Genomic DNA, 17,125 nt, shown 5'->3' on the forward strand with positions numbered 1-17,125 from the left:
TAATATATAAATTAGGCATAAGAAAATATTGCCAGTGATAACTAATAGTAAAATAGAACAAGTATAACAACGGAAAAGTTATGTGAATGTGTTCTCTCTTGAAAAAATCAAGACAAATCATCTTCTTGGACCATGGTTAATTATAGGGGGAAATTAAACCAAAGGGAATATATATATATATATATATATATATATATATATATATATATATATATCCTTTCTCTTCTCTCTCCCCTCCTCTCTAACCTTGGGGGAAGCAAGATTGCCCTTTTTACAATCACACACAGTTATGGTTTAGATGTGAGATGTCACCCAAAAGCTCACGTGTGAGACAATGCAAGAAGGTTCCAAGGAGAAATGATTGTGTTGTCTTTACCCCATCAGTGAATTAATCCCCTGATAGGAATTAACTGTGTGGTAACTGAAGTGGTGGGGTGTGACTGGAGGAGGTGTGACTGGAGGAGGTGTGACTGGAGGAGGTGGGCACTGGAGGAGGTGGGCACTGGGGCCTGGCTGTGGGATATCTATTTGTATCTGGCACGTGGAGACCTTGCTTTCTGCTTTCTGATCCTGATGTGAGCTGTTTTCCTCCACCACACTCTCCTGCCATGATTTTCAGCCTCTCCTTGAGTCCCAAGGAATGGAGCTGGCTTTCTATGGACTCAGACCTCTGAAACCATGAGCCCACAAATAGAATTTTCCTCCTTTAAAATTGTTCTGGTTAGATATTTTAGTCACAGCAGTGAAATAGCTGACTAAAACACACACAAGAATAAAGTAATTCAGACATCTGGATGGTGCCAGAGGACCTAAGAAATTGCTATCTCCACAATTTACAAGTGAGTTATGACCCCCTGAGAAGACCACCTGGAATGTAGCCTTTGAATAACATTTTAAAAGCTCTTCATCTACTGCACTCCTGCCCCCCATGGGAGAGCCACAGACTCTAGGACAAGAGACCCCTGTGTTTCTCTTTTGCTAGCAAAGCAACAGAACTTCTTTTTCCTTTTTCCTCAAAACCTTGTCCTTATTACTGAATTGGCATCAGGGAAAGATCAAGCCACTGGTAACAGCTGTATTCCTAGTTCTGTCTTAGGGAACCCTGACTCATATGACTTTCCCCATATTTTGAATCCTTGCAACAAGATTCCCCCCTAATTCCTGACACAGAAATTAACTGCCAAACATCTTCACGCATGTCCTCATGGGGTTATGTGTGAATTTTCTCCCGGACATACCTGTGTAGGCAATTATCAGCATCCAAGAGATGAAGAATCAGCTCACAACAGTGCTGAGCTCTGTTCAATACTTTCATAGGGAAATAGCATAAACAATGAATGCTGAGTCAAACAAACGCTAAAATGTAACTGTTTTAAAAGAAAAGTGGCAGGTAATGGTCATACTGATGAAGAGCTAGTTCTTCAGTGACCACAGAGGGAAGAATGTGGATAACATTTGCATCGTTAATAACAGCGGCTATGCATATTATTTAGTAAAATAGAGATCTGAAAGTCCAAGAGAAAAACAGCTACAAAGGTGAATCTTGGTGGCATCTAGATAGGATATCATGATAAATTAGAGGGTCATGAGCCTTATGCATTTCACAGTAAGCCTTCTAGAAAATGGATATTTCAAGCTATAAATATGTGAAAAGAACTCACTGGGATTGTGCAGAAAGCATTCATTTTTACCTTTTACATGGGGACTATTTGCAAAAGTGAGTGCAGGTAGAGGAAATCATCATGGATAGGGCAGTTCTCTAGAACAGTCCTAGCAAGTGTCGTCAGCCCCACACCTGAACCAACATGGAGGAATGTGACTGCTTGAGCCAGAAGAGCCTTACAGAAAAAGCTGCCTTGAACAGGGATGTGACTTTTGTGGTTTACACTTGAGATGTCCCCCTGAAGCTCATGGGAGAAAATGCAAGAGAGTTCAGAGGTGAAAGGAGAGTGTTATGCGAACTTTGACCACTGACAGGGATTACCTGGGTGGTAACTGTAGGCAGAAGCAGGTGGATCACTGGGTGTGTGCCTTTGGAGCATATATTTGTCCCTGGTGAGATGACCTTAGTCTTTCTCTGTTTCCTGGTACCATGTTCTGAGCCGTTTTCCTTCACCGTGCCCTTCTGCCTTGATATTCTGCCTCACCTTGGGCCCAGAGCAACGGAGTTGGCCGTATATGGACTGAGACTTCTCAAACCATAAGATCTAAATAAACTTTTCTTCCTCTACATTGATCTTATAGTGACTTTCTTAAAGATTTTTCCTGTGCTTCATTAATGAAGCTCATTAAATGAAAGTCTTATTTAGCATAAGCAGGAAAATTTAATCAGTAGTTTAGTTTTGGTCATGTTACAATAATTTCTTAGAATATTAATGTAAAAATGAAGACATTATTTTACACCCTTAGAATGTGGTTTCTTTCCATAGTTGATTATTTAGCACTCTGCATTCCACTTGTCACCACTAGAGGGCAGAGGTCTTGGTGGTGGAATTAGAATAGAGGGGTCCTATGCATGCAAGGAGCCTGTCCCTCCTCTAGCAAGATTTCATCATTCAGTCATAAAGGTCTGTTGTCCTGGAGAGGCCGCGATTGAGGATCCTGGGAGGAGAAATTTGTGGTCATTCCGTGGGGCCACAGTGACTCAAGGGGATGGGCATGGTCCTTGGGTGGGGGTTGCACACAGAGTAAAGAACACCTGCTCCCAAGCCCACTGTCTCCATATGCTGCAGACCTGAGGTGGCCTTAGTTGGGAACACTGCTGGGAATGTCTGCTGCATGGGCACACAGTACAGCTGAAGCCCAAGAACCGATGCTGACACACAGGCAGCCCAGATGCCTGAACTCTGTCCTACGCGAATGTCCCCACATCAGAGCACCAGTGCCGTTCTGGAGGCCACGGTCTCATGATCCATGTGAAAAATGCCATGCTCATCAATAGGATCAGTCTGTTGGAAAAAATGCTTTTCTTGGAATGAGGAGGCTGCTATATGGCCTGGGCCAGCCTAATAGAGAGAGGCTCAGAATTTCACAGAAGGTGCTCAAAGCATGGCCAGGGACGGAGCAGAAGGCTGGCATGGGTTGGGCCAGAGTGGTGCTGCTAAGAGGGCAGTGGCAGCATAGTTGGTAATCCGTCAGACTCTTCACCAGAAGCCCATAAAGTGCAGCAAGAACTGTTAGTGCCGCAGTCCTGCCGCAGTCTCTGGCTGGGCACAAATCACGAGTCTCCACACAGCTTGTAGATTCAAACAGCAATTCTTTATTCCCGAACTCACACCGGCTGTCTACAAACACGTTCTGGGGGAATCCACGTTCTCTGCCCAAATCCACTCTCTGCCCAAATCCACTACTCTGCCCAAATCCACTACTCTGCCCAAATCCACTACTCTGCCCAAATCCACTCCGCATGGGCTTCTGTCTCCCAAAATATACTGTCTGACCCTAAGAACTCAAGAGGAACTCAGCAGCAGGATACGCCCTATTCTAAAGGGGGAACACCCTAATCTCCTATTATGCTAAACCGCCCTATTCTAAAGGGGGAACACCCTAAACACGGATCCTGCCCTGGTCCTTGAGCAAGGTCACCTTACATGCAATGTCCTGCAAAATGTCCTATTTCCATGAGTCCTTCCACTAAAGAAACATGGGGGTAAGCTGGCAAGGAAATTGTCATACCTACTTGGCTGATGGCTCCCAGCACAGTCCAGCTGCAGCAAAATAACGGGGGTGAGGAGCAACTTGTGTAGATTGATACAGCAGGAGTGGGAGCCATTTATTGTAGGACAGGAGGGGTATATATACATTCCACACAGCTTATCTTAATTAACATAAACTAGATACAGCAGTCAACCAATAAGGAATCTCCACACTTAATGGCTTGCTGGCACCACCTCACAAACCACTCCCTCTGGCAAAATACCAGGCGCCAGCCAGACTTGTTTGCAGACTCTAACAGGAAGAAGCAAATCCCTAGAGAATGTAGGACACATCAAGAGCCTGTTGACGCCAAAATGCATATAAAGTGCCACCTAAAGAGGACAAATGGAGTTAGGAGAACAGAGGAGGAATCCCAGAGGGAGTAGGCATAAGAAATGTTGAGAGCTGCTCTTTCTTGGAAGCAGAGGGCCAAACTGAAGCTGCAAACTCTGCAGAGTTGACATCACAGGATCACACAGGACAACTTCATGGACAAAGGTGTGGAGAAAGGTTTGAAATGCTTATGTTGGAAACTGGTGACTCAGTTTAACAGACCAAAGCAATTCTGTCCGCCACTTAAGGACAGGTCTAAACCACTCTGAAAGTTGAAAGAATGTTGATAAGGAAGTGAGTCCGCAAAACTACCTGGAAAGGTTGCGTTTTTTTTTTTTTTAAGTTTAAAGAACAAAGAAAACAACACCTGTCAGAAGTGGGATTCGAACCCACGCCTCCATGCGGAGACCAGAAACCCCAAAGTGGGAAGCGAGAGCTTGAGTCTGGCGCCTTAGACCACTCGGCCATCCTGACAGCTGCAGAAGGGGCTATTAGTGAATCCTGACATTAGTGAGTGGCCAGTGGGACACTAGGATGCTGTGCTGCAGAACTGCCTGCGCAGCCTTCCTCTCCTCCCTCGCCCCGCTCTGCGCCCTCAGCCCCTCGGCACCGCGCTTCCTCACCCTGGGCCACCCTCGGCACCTCCTCCACCCTCCGCCCCTCCGCTCCAGAGGGGAGCTGGTCTGGTTGTCCTCCTCCCTCTGTATTTTTTAATGTCCCGTGGTGCCTAAAATGTCTGAACACCCGGTAAAGAAGTGGAAAGAAGGAGGACTCGGTGAGACGCAAGTGGATTAAGGTGCAATCCACACTCCAGCCGCAGAACCTGCAGCCATCCCGGCGGAGCGGAGAGGCTGGGCGGTGGCGGTGGTCTGGCCGTCCGGCCGGTGTGAGACGGGCGAAGTGAGCCCCCGCGAGGAGGGGTGAAGGGTGCGGATCCAGGCCACAGCAGCACAGTCGCCAACGGCAGGCCGGCTCTGCCCCGCACGCGCCGTCGAGTTGTGTTGGATCACGCTTAGTCACCTCTGTGCCCACGACGTCAGAAGCCAGAGTCAGTGAATCACCGGTTTCAACTCAAAAGGCCAGTTCTCCTGATGGGAAGGTTTCCCCAATGCTGAACCAGATATACAGACACTCGCACAGACATAAGAAGCGACCCTTCCCTCTTCCCCATTACCGGCACAGCTGGAGGGGGCCGGCAGGGAGCTGTTGGGAGCCTCCTGGCTGAATCAGACGGCAGATGCACCCAGGAAGCCTGCTGTCAGCCTGGACGGCCGCGACCGCCTCGTGCGCTGTTCACACCAAGTAGGGAGGGGGGGGGGGGCTGACTCAGACGGCAGATGCACCCAGTGTGGCCAGAGCCACCACGAGGAGGCCACAGGGGTCCTGTCTGGTCATCCCTCTGCATAGGTCTCCCGGCCTGTCTCCCCGAGGAATGAATGCGAAGGGACTGCGCCGCCCTGAACAGACGGGTCCTTCCAGCCTTGAACGGACAGAGACCTGAGAGAAACTGTGCAGGAAAAACACGAAAGGGGACCACAGGACTCAATTCACCTGCGGTGGGTCAAAGCGATAGCCTTCATCTCCCCTCTCCACCTTTAGATTTTCTCCGGGATTATCCTCAGCTACTCCAATCATTCCCGAAAATGGCCCCTTCCTTCTTGTTCCCCGCTCCCATCTGGTGGGGGAGCCTGTTATTGCCATCTCCGAGGATCCTCTGCCCCCGAGACTAATGAACTCCTCTCTGTGATAATTAATTATTGGAATGATTTTCCTTCTTCCCACAACTGTTTACATTGATCAACTTGGCTGCTCAGTGACAGCACAATATGAAGGTTAACCGACCTGTTCGATAATTACCTGGCTCAGGTGACTGAGCCACACTTTTGGAAGACTCTAGTAATCTCTGGGGGTTGATTCTCCCAACTATTCTCAGTAAATTTATCTATTTTTTTTTTAAATGAAACTAAATTCTCTGTGGTACAGAGGTACATGAGGGTAGAGTGACCTGGATAGCTCAGCTGGTAGAGCATCAGACTTTTAATCTGAGGGTCCAGGGTTCAAGTCCCTGTTCAGGCGCAAAGACAGTAAGTTTATTCCTTTTTATTTCAGAAATACTTGACCAGTACTCATTAGTTATAAAAGTAAGACTTGATTTAGTTTCACTCAATTTTGCTCTCTAAAAATTAATTCAACTGTTTGTGAATTTCTAAAGGAAATTTAGAATCATGGGCAACAAGGAAAAACATATTAAAACAACTAAAAATTGTGTTGCTTTCCCTTTTGTACTTTCCTTTCAAACTTTCTCTTCTAGCCCCACAATTTAGATAATCTGTAAAAACGCTGGAAATGGCTAGTACAAGTGTCACATGCCTACAAACCCTGTGAACCCAGAGTCTGAGGCAGGTACATCACAAGTCATGAGGTCTGTGTGACTTCAAATGGGTTTTCTTTTTTGTTTATCTGTTATTTTTTGTCTAGCTATGTTACATCTATCTTTTTTTTCTTCTTCCACATTTTTTATTGGTTCATTACAGTCGTACATAGTGATGGGATTTGTTGCTACATATTATAGTGCACACAATATAAAAATTTAACTTAGCCAATATTACTCCCCAGAACTATGCCCCCCAGCAACAACTTCCCACCCCTTGGTCCCACTCCTCTACTTTAGTTTTCATTAGATCCACCCACATCTTACTTTTCCTTTTTCCTCTCTATCTTCCTGTATGACAGAAAACTACCATCCTTATCTTCTGATTTGGCATATTTTGCTTAACATAATGGTCTTCAGTTGTGTCCATTTTCCTAAAAAGAACATAATTTCATTTTCTTTATGGATGGATAAATCTTTATTGTGAATATATGCCATTTGTTCTTTATACATTCATCTGTTGGTTTCATAGCTAGGCTGGTTCCATTGTTTGGCTATTGTGAATTGTACTGCTATAAACGGGTATGAGTGTATCACTGTACTATGATGACTTTACTTTTTCAGGATGAATACTGAGGAGTAGTGTAGCTGGTCATATGGTGGTTCCATGCCTAGTCTTTTGAGGAACTACCATTCTGATTTCCATAGTGGTACTAATCTACAGTCCCACCAACAGTGTCAAAGGGCTCCTTTTTCTCCATATCCTCTCCAGCATTTATTATTATTGCTATCCTTTTTTTTCAATATTTATTTTTTAGTTGTAGTTGGACACAATACCTTTATTTTATTTATCTTTATGTTGTGCTGAGGATCGAACCAAGGGCCTTGCACATGCTAGTGAGCGCTCTACCCCTCTGCTGCATACAACCCCAGCCCCATTTATTGCTATTCTTGATGACTCATTCTGACTGATGTGAGATGACATCTCAGTGTAGTTTTGATTTACATTTCCCTGACTGCTAAAGATGTTGAACATTTTTTCATGTATTTGTTGGCTATTTGTATTTCTTCTTTTGAGAAGTGTCTATTGAGTTCATTTGCTAATTCATTAATTGGGTTATTTGATTTTTTTGGTATAAAGATTTTTGAGCTCTTTATACATTCTAGATATTAATCTTCTATTAGAAGAGTAGTGGACGATTTTCTCCCATCCTGTAGCTTCTCTCTTCACATTCCTAATTGTTTTCTTTGATTTTTAATATGATGCCATCCCAATTTATTAACTATCTGCATTGTTTCCTGAGCACTAGGGGTCCTATTGAGAACGTTGTCTCCTGTGCCTATATGTTGGAGTGTTGACCTTACATTTTCTTCTAAGAGTTGCACAGTTTCTGATCTAGTCTAGTCTTTGCTTCATTTTGAGTGATTTTTGTACGGGGTGAGAGATAGGGTCTAGCTTCATTCTTGTACATATGGATAACCAATTTCTCCAGTAATATTTGTCTAAAAGACTATGTTCTCCACTGCATGTTTTTGGCACTTAGTCTTCTTTTCTATTCCATTGGTCCATGTGTCTCTCTTTATTCCAGTATCATGCAGTGTTTGCTACTCTGTGGTATAATTGGAAGTCAGGCATTGGGATGCCTCCAGCATTGTTTTTTTTTTTTTTTTTTTTTTTTTTTGGCTTAGAATTGCTTTGGCTATCCTGGGTCTTTTATTCTTCCAAATTAACTTTAGGACTTTTTTTTTTTTTCTAGTTCTGTGAGGAATGTCCTTGATTTTCATGGGGCTTGCATCAAATCTATATATTGCTTTTGGTAGTATGGTCATTTTAACAATATTCATTCTGCTTATCATGTACATGAGTTGTCTTTCCAGATTCTCTGGTCTTCCTCAATTTCTTTCTTGTATGTTCTATAGTTTTCACTGTAGAGGTCTTTATTTATTCTTTATTCCGTGTGTGTGTGTGTGTGTGTGTGTGTGTATGAATGAAATTGTTTTTCAATAGATTCATTTTTGGTATATGGGAAAGCTACTGATTTTTTATGTTGATTTTGTAACCTGCTGCTTTGCTGAATTTGCTCATTAGCTCTAGCAATCTTTTGGTACAGTTCTTTAAATCTTCTAGGTATAGGATCAAATCATCTGCAAACAGTGACAAATTGACTTCTTCTTTTCCTATTTTTATCACTTTAATTTCCTTCTATCACCTAGTTTCTCTAGCTAGACTTTCTAGCACTATATTAAATAGGACTGGTGAGAGTGGACATACTTGTTTTGTTCCAGACCTTAAAAGAACTGATTTCAGTTTTCCCCATCTATTGAATTTGGCTTTGAGCCTTTATGATGTTGAGATAGGTTATATAGCCTTTATGATGTTGAGATAGGTTCCTTCCATGTGTAGTGTCTTCGGTGTTTTTACCAAGAATGGGTACTGAATTGTGTCAAAGGCCTTCTCTGCTTCTATTGAGATGACTAGGTAATTTTTGTTTTTAATTCTTTTTATGTGATGAATTGCATTTATTGATTCAGTATATTAAAGCATCCTTGCATCTCTGGAACAAAACCAACTTGGTCGTGGTGTATAATATTCACATTTTTTTTTCTAAACAGGATTTGCTAATATTTTATTAAGTATTTTTGCCTGTATATTTATCAGGGATATTGATCTGTAATTTTCTTGCCTTGATTTTTTTCTTATCTGGTTTTGGTATGACTATGATATTGGCTTCATAGAATTAATTTAGACTTGTTCCATCCTGGGCTGGGGTTGTGGCTCAGTGGTAGAGCATTTGCTTCACATGTGTGAGCCACTGTTCTCAGCACTGCATATAAATAAATGAATAAAATAAAGATTCATCAACAACTAAAAATATTATATATTTTTAAAAAGAAGTATCCCATCCATTTCTAGTTAAGAGAGTAACTTGAGGAGTATTGGCAATAATTCTTCTTCTTTTTTCTTTTAACTTTTTTAGTTGAACAACTTTGTTTTACTTATTTACTTATTTTATGTGGTGTGATGATCAAACCCAGTGCCTCACAGAGGCAAGGCAGACGATCTACCACTGAGCCACAACCTCGGCCCCAGCAATAACTCTTCTTTAAAGGTCTGTAGAATTTAGCTGAGAATCCAGTTGGTCCTGGGATTTTCTTTGTTGGAAGGCTTTTTATTACTGCTTCCATCTCATTGCTAGTTATTGGTCTGTTTAGGTTTTCTAGGTCCTCTTGATTCAATTTTGGCAGATCATATTTGTCTAGAAATGTACCCATTTCTTCTAAGTTTTCCAATTTATTGGAGTATGAGTTTCCAAAATAGTCCCTAATTTTCCACTGGACTTTTGTGATGTTTGTGGCAATTGTTACTTTTTCATTTCTAATTTTATTAATTTGAATTTTCTCTTTTTCTTTTACTTAGTTTGGCTAAGGGATTATTCAATCTTGTTTATCTTTTCAAAGACCAAGTTTTTGTTTCATTGATCCTTTGTATTATTTTTTTTCTTCTCAAGTTCATTGAGAACTTCTATTGGTTGTGGAATTGGTTTGTTCTTCTCTTTCAAGGGCCTTGAGATGCATCATTGCATGTTTATTTGAGATATTTCTGATTTTCTTATGTAGGTATTCACAGCTATAAACTTTCTTATTAGAACCACTTTCATAGTGTCCCAGAGGTTCTGATATGTTGTATTACTATTCTCATTTGAGTGTAAGAATTTTTAAATTTCTCCCTTGATTTCTTTTATCACCCATTCATCATTCAAAAGACTATTGTTCAATCTTAATGTGTTTACATAGTTTCTGTAGGATTTTGTCATGGTGGTTTCTAATTTCATAACATTATAATCTGGTAAGATTCAAGAAATTATTTCAATTTTTTTGTTGTATTTTCTAAGAGTTATTTTGTGGCCTAAAATATGGTCTATTTTGGAGAAGCTTCCATAAGCTGCTGGAAGAAGGTATTCAGTGGTTGTTGGATGAAATATTTATAGATGTCTGTTGAGTTCATTTGTGAAATTTTGTAAGGATGCTTAGAATCATGGGTAACAGGGTGAAGCATATTAAAACAAGGGAAATAACTCCATTTAATTACTCATAATTATCCAATTTTTATATTCCCTTGAGTGGTGTTGGAGAAATACCTTATTCTAGAAGGTGAGGTACAGTTTGGGCCTGGCCACTTGAACATAAGCTGCTCTCAGAGAGCAGTGACATCTGTCTCTGATCTCAGAATTCCATAAGACTTGGATAAGATGCTAGTACAGTTTTCCCACCCTGCAGAAAACAACTGGGACTGGGGGTGTAGCTCAGTGGTGGACCCTGGGTTTGGTCTCCAGCAGAAGGAGCAGATGGTGAACCAAGCCTAAACATGTTCTGAAATTCTGCTGGCCTTCCCTGTGCGCTTTCCTTTCAGACCTGTTCTTCTAGCCTTCCAATTTAGACAATCTATAAAAACTCTGGAAATGGCTGGGCATGATGACATGCACCTGTAAACCCTATGACTCAGGAGGCCGAGGCAGGACAATCCCAAGTTTGTGGTCAGTCTAAGAATTTAAATAGTCTTCCGATTACAAGTCAAGGCCTCACCGGGTGGAAAACTGAATGTGCAGGGCCAGAGCTACATTTGCTTCAGGAACACTTCCTCTTCTCCACCATGTCATCTGTCCCCAGGTGAAAAGGCCTGAAGTGATTTCCACCAAGCACTGAATCTAAAAAATTATGGGTTGCCCCATTTTGCCCCTTGAACTGGATTTCAGAAATCTGCTGTGCCTGATTTTTAAATGTGAATTATTTCAACAGAAAGATATTTTAAAAGATCCACAGTCTGCTTTTCCTGAGACGGGACCTCGCTCTCTCTTGAGTCCTAAGTCTGTTGGTGAAAGGGTGAGATCTCCCCAGGAGCTGGAGGAACCTATGGCTTCAGGGCCCCCAGGGGCTGCCCCACGTGGAAGGTGAAGAGGAAGAGGAAGGTGAAGAGGAAGAGGAAGGGGAAGAGGAAGAGGAAGGGCACGTGAAGAGGGAGGTGGAGCTGAGAAGAGTGAGATCCACTTGGTGGCATCTGCCCTGGTCGCACAGCAGAGGGGGGCAGGCGCAGGACACCCAGCCCTTTGTGTGTGTTTTTGTTCTTGTGGTATAAACCTAGGAGAGGAGGTGTCCAATTTGGTGATGACGCCGTCAGCAAAGCGCGGGGAAGAAAGGTGGAAGTAACAGCTTACGACACAGGACCCAAGTCTCTTCTCCGGAGTGTTTCAGGAACCCCGCGGTCGGGACCTCCCAGGTTCTCTAGGGTGGGGGCGGGAGGAGCCGCACCCGGAGGCGCGGTCGCCGCGGAGCTCCCCCGCGCAGAAGCCAGCGCCGCGCCCCTACCCCGGGTCCCTCCGCAGCGCCGCGCCGGCGTCCGCTCCCCCGGCCTTCTCCAGCCTCCCGCCCCGTCTTTTCTCCTCCTCCCTCCGTCGTTCATTCTCAGTTCCCCACTTTTGCACTTAGGTCCCTAAGCGCCAGGTGGAGCCAGTGGTGATGCCCGGAGCTCCGGGCGCCACGCCCCGGGTCCTCCTGACCCGTGTTTCGCTACAGCCTAACCCAGTCCATCTCTTTCAGGGACTGGAGTGACCCGACGTGGAGACAGTAGCATCGGCAGTCCCTGCAGCCTTCGAACATTCCCGAGACGGGGTTGAAAGGAAGGGAGGACCTTTCTGTTCTGGGTTCAAGTTCCAGAGGCTCCATCAATGGTTCCCCAAGGAATGTGAGTTTTAGAGCGTGGAGGAAGGTCGGGTCCTCTGGGGTTTGAGATGGGGCAAGAGATGGAAGTGGCGCGTGTTAAGCCGCGATGCCTTTCCTTCCCGGGGAGCCTGGGAATTAGGAATGGCGAAGGTTTGGGGGTCTCTAGGCCTCTGTGAGGTAGGCCCGTCTTCTGCTTGCATTTTACCTGTTGAAGTTGCAGGGTAGCGCTCTTGCCGACCCACGTAAGTTGGCTCAACTGCACATGGAAATACAGCTTCGTTTTCTCGTTTTTCCTTCTGTGTTCATCTGTCGTCTCTGTCCCCTTTCTGTATCCCCAAACGTTCCAGAATTTCTCCTCTGACTATGGTCTCCTAGCAAGCTCTGGCCAAAGCGTGGGATGTGAGGATAAATGTGGACCTAGCTCTGAGCATTCCAAGAGTGAGAAGCTCCAGGAGGAGGCAGAACTCAGGTTAACTTTCGATGATTGCCTTCAGTTTTCTGAAGAATAGATTCAGGATTTTCTCCCCGTCCCAGCTTTAAATCGCCTGCCTTTTCTACTCAGGTGGGCAATGGCCTTGCCAAAGTGAATATTGTGAAAATCTCCTACTCATCATGAAGACTAGATACAAAGAGACCAAAGCCTTGGAACATGCACTGAGACATTCGGCCTTTAGGGGCTTCGTCTGTGGTTTAAAACGTGGGTTTGCATCGTGCTGTGCCAGGAGTTAGTTTCCTTCTTGCTGACAGAAGGGAGGCGGCCTCTGAGGAAGACTGCGCACAGTCTCTGCATCAGCTTGTCTTCTCTCGGAAGCACTACGATTCCCTCATCCTTCAGTGTCCCACTGAAACTGATAGACCCGAGTTTTCTCTCCTCTAGTGTGCTGCCAAATGTAACATTGAATATATACGGTCTACTTTCAATAAGTGATAATAACAATAACTGGTTTTCTGGACTTTGACTTCACCTATGATCATACTATCCTCCTGTATTTCTAGCTCATTCCCTTAGCAGGTTCCCATTCTGGATCTGATGATATGATTTGTAAGTGATGGAGGAATCACTAGGCCTTGTCGGTTTGTTTGCTTTCTGTCCTCAGCCCGGGACGAAGAAGGCCTACACTTTAAGCCCTCTACAAGTTGCTTATTACATCTCTTCTAAGTTTCCTGTGTCCTAAATCTAGGGAGAAATATTGAAAAGGAGCATGAACATTTATTGTCTTAAATGCCTCCTTACATTGCCTATAAATTGTAGGGAAGAAACAGAAGTGTAATTACACAAAACAGGTAATATCTTGACTGGGTGACCAGAATGAATGTCACTGGTTCATGAGGGAGAGAGAGGTCACATAACTCCAGAGGTGATGTCCTGACACTTCCCATGTGGTATTGCTGCAGAAGATTCATGATATCAGTGTAACCATGAGAAAATGTCAAAGGCAAAATAAAGCATGCTTTATGACTTAAAAAAAAAAAAGATAGGTGGGGTAGACCATAGTCTTCAAACATATCATTGTCCTAAATATCTATTCTAGATAAAAAGGAAGGTAAAGAGAATACAACTAAATAAGAAACTTGAATCTGAATGGATCCTTTTTTTTTTTTTTGGATGGAAAAAGAATTCCATAAAGAACATTTTTAGATGAACTGAAAAAATCGGTATATGGATGGTAGATTAGATTAAAAATGTTTCATCCATATAAAGTTGAGATTGACAAGTATATACTAGTCATGTAAGAAAATAGCCCTGTTTTTAGGTAGTGTACATTGATGTGCTTAGGACAGTAGGGAGAGGGTTTATATATTTAAAATATTTCAGAAAGAAAATGGTACAGAAGAGGGTTGCAGGTGTGGCTCAGTGGTAGAGTACTTGCCAAGCATGAGCAAGACACTGGGCTCCAGCCCGAGTGCCAGAAAAGGGAAATAAAAAAAAGATAAATGAGATTAAAATATTAAGGTAAATTCGGGTAAAGGGTACATGGTGTCACTTTACATTTGCAAGTTTGAAATTTATTTTTTCCAAAAGAGTTTAAAAATCAAGTATGTTAGTGAACTTACTTGTATAAACATCAAGAATCAGAAAGTGTCAGTCTAGAGTTGCTTAGCACCTCCCCATTACTGGGGCTGGCTCTGAACTCTCCATCCTCCTGCCTCAGACTCCCAATCAGCGGGGATTATAGGCGTGCATCACCGCGCCAGACTCCTCTTTTTGTTCTGTCTGGGGTTAGTAAGTTGGATGGTGCCTGCCCACATCAGGTAAGGGCAGGTCTTCTTTACACAGTCCACTGATTCAAATGCCAATCTCTTCCGGAAACTCTTACGGACAAACCCAGAAAGAATGATTTACCAGCTCCCTGGATATCACTTAGCCCACTCAAGTTGACCTCCAAGATCAACCATCACAGTGTCCCTGCTCCGATTTGCCCTGAAGCCCTAGCAAGGGGGTTTTTGCATCATCAGTGGAAATGTCCAAACTGTAGAAAATTAAATAGCATTAAATAAAAATAATTAAAACACACACATATAAAGAAGAAGAAGAAGAAGGAGGAGGAGGAGGAGGAGGAGGAGGAGGAAAGTGTCAGTCTAAATGTGTGTTTTCTTTTTTGACCCAAGGATTGAACCCAGGGGGTTTTAACAACTGAGCCATATCCCTAATTTTTTCTATTTATTTTTAGGTGAACACAATATCTTTATTTTATTTTTTATGTGGTGCTGAGGATCGAACCCAGTGCCTCAAGCATGCTAGGCAAGTGCTGTACCACTGAGCCACAATCCCAGCCCCAAGTTTTTTCTTTTTCATTTTGAGACAGGGTCTCACTAAGTTGCTTAGGACCTCACTAAGTTGCTGACGCTGGCTTTGGACTTGCAATCTTCTTGCTTTATTTTCCTGACGCACTGGGATTACAGGTGTGTGCCGAGGTGCCCAATCTAAATGTCCTCCATGTTTTCCATGTATGTCAGTGGTAGGGTGAATGCCTGGCATGCACAAGGTTGGGATCCATCCCCAGCACTGCACACAGACAAACAGAACCTGCACTGGTATCCACACTACACCTTCTGGCATTCTGTGGGGACTGCATGATCTGAAGGAGCAACACAAAGTTTTTTTTTATTTTTGCTATATGATGGGTGTTGACAACATGATGTATTTTAGACCATGTTAGAACACACAGTAATCACAGAGGTCATGGCTCACAGAGCTAATGGCTCTCAAACTTTTGGGTACACTGAGATCACACAGGAAAGTTTAGACGCTACTGAAGCCCGGCTCACATGCACAAATATTATGATTTAACTGGTTTAGGGTGCCCGCAACTGCACTGAGGATGATAAAAGCTCCCCAAGTTACTCTAATGTGTAGCAAAATTTAGAAACTTCTGAGAGCTTCTGAAAGTTGGCTCCTGACCCAGCAACATCTGCATCATCAGGGAGCTTGTTAGAGATACAGGATCTCCAGGCAGTCTTCAGATCTACAGAAACAGAGTCTGCATTGCAACAAAATATCCAGGCATTTTTTTTTTTCTTTTTCCTTGATGAGTTGCTAGGGGCCTTGCTAACTTGCTGAGGCTGGCTGTATCTAGTGACCCTCCTGCCTAGGTCTCCCAAACTGCTGGGATTATAGACCTATCCCACCTCAGCCAGCCCTCTGTACTTTAGAGAGTTAAAGCCCTGGTTTTGAGCAGTGTAACTCAAGGGAGGATCAGCTGACCAGCGATACCAACAGCACCAGAGCCAAGGAAAGCTGCAATTTGGGGCCTTTCTCCAGCTGCACTGAATCAGTACCTCTGGGGGTTTTAAACTGTTTTAATAATTGTTCCAGATAATTCTTATCTTTTAACTTACAAAATTAAAATCTACATTTTAATCAGATTCCCACTGATTTGTAAACTCTAAGTGAGAAAAGCTCTGGCCTACAGAATTTTATAAAGGCTGCTGTTCAAGCTGCCTCGCAGCATGTAACTCAGCCATGGTAATCACCAGCTCCAAGTAATGGTTTGTTCCAAAGGTTATTCAAAATCTTTGAAAAGGCTTAAAGATTTGTTTCATAGTTATTTTTCAAACATTCTTTGATAAAGGGTAATCACTTGCAGAAGAGTGGACTCTAGTTTATGAGTCAATCACCTGTGTGTCATGTAAAGTAGCTATCAACACCAACTACTTTTTTTCTCCTCCTCCCCCCCCTCCTCCTTAAGAAGTTCAAATCTCCCTTTAGGACATCCTAATATAACTCATTTCAATTGCACAAATCTAATGAGAAGAGCCTTTTGACCTTGGGTGTCTTTCTAAATTAGGACCCACCTCCCTCCCTCCCTCCCTCCCTCCCTCCCTCCCTCCCTCCCTCTCTTTCCCTCCCTCCCTCCCTCTCCCCCTCCCTCTCTTCCCCTCCCTCCCTCTCTCCCTCTCTTTCCCTCCCTCCCTCCCTCCCTCTCTCTTTCCCTCCTTCCCTCTCTCTCTCCCTCCCTCCCTCTCTCCCTCCCCCTCTCCCTCCCTCTCTCCCCTTTTCCCTTCCTTCCGTCCTTCCCAGGGTCATTTTATCACTGATCTATATCCTCAATCCTTTTTATTTTTTAGTTTGAGGCAGGATCTTGCTAAATTGCTCAGGCTGGCCTCGAACTTCCCATCCTCAGCCTCTGGGGAGGAAGAGTCTTAAAATCTGCCAGAGAAGCTTTTGTTTTCATTATCTTCATCCTTATCAAGAGTCCATCAGAAGCAGTTGTAAACTAAGGAAATATTGAAAGCATTCAAATACCCCAAAGCAAGCACAGCACTGAAGCTAGACACACACACACACACACACACACACACGCACAAATGGATCCAAGGAGGACCAGAATTGAGTGACCTGGTCAAAGCTGTGTCTACCACTTAACAGCTTAATTTGAACAGTGCAAAATACCTACATAAACTTTCAAATGTGTCAGGAAAGTTTGTCAGAGACCTGGATGTAAGCAACAGACATTAGGGGATGTTCATTCAGTGAAGCCTCTGGACAGTCTTAACCTGCACCTT

General features: G+C 43.5%; 1 protein-coding gene and 2 non-coding genes across 3 annotated transcripts in view; 1 reads left to right on the plus strand and 2 right to left on the minus strand.

Moving 5' to 3' along the window:
• The window catches only part of LOC143401644 (uncharacterized), a 742,139-nt gene that overhangs the window by 64,055 nt on the left and 660,959 nt on the right, over positions 1-17,125 (minus strand). The gene's annotated exons all lie outside the window — the stretch shown is intronic.
• Trnal-caa (transfer RNA leucine (anticodon CAA)) lies at positions 4,398-4,503 on the minus strand. The gene is made up of 2 exons: positions 4,466-4,503; positions 4,398-4,443 (listed from the first exon to the last, which is right to left on the minus strand). It is a non-coding gene; the product is annotated as a tRNA-Leu (tRNA).
• Positions 6,033-6,105, plus strand: Trnak-uuu (transfer RNA lysine (anticodon UUU)). Its single transcript has one exon. It is a non-coding gene; the product is annotated as a tRNA-Lys (tRNA).

The sequence above is a fragment of the Callospermophilus lateralis genome, chromosome 6 (assembly GCF_048772815.1).
Source record: "Callospermophilus lateralis isolate mCalLat2 chromosome 6, mCalLat2.hap1, whole genome shotgun sequence".
In the NCBI taxonomy this organism is placed as follows: Eukaryota; Metazoa; Chordata; class Mammalia; order Rodentia; family Sciuridae; genus Callospermophilus; species Callospermophilus lateralis.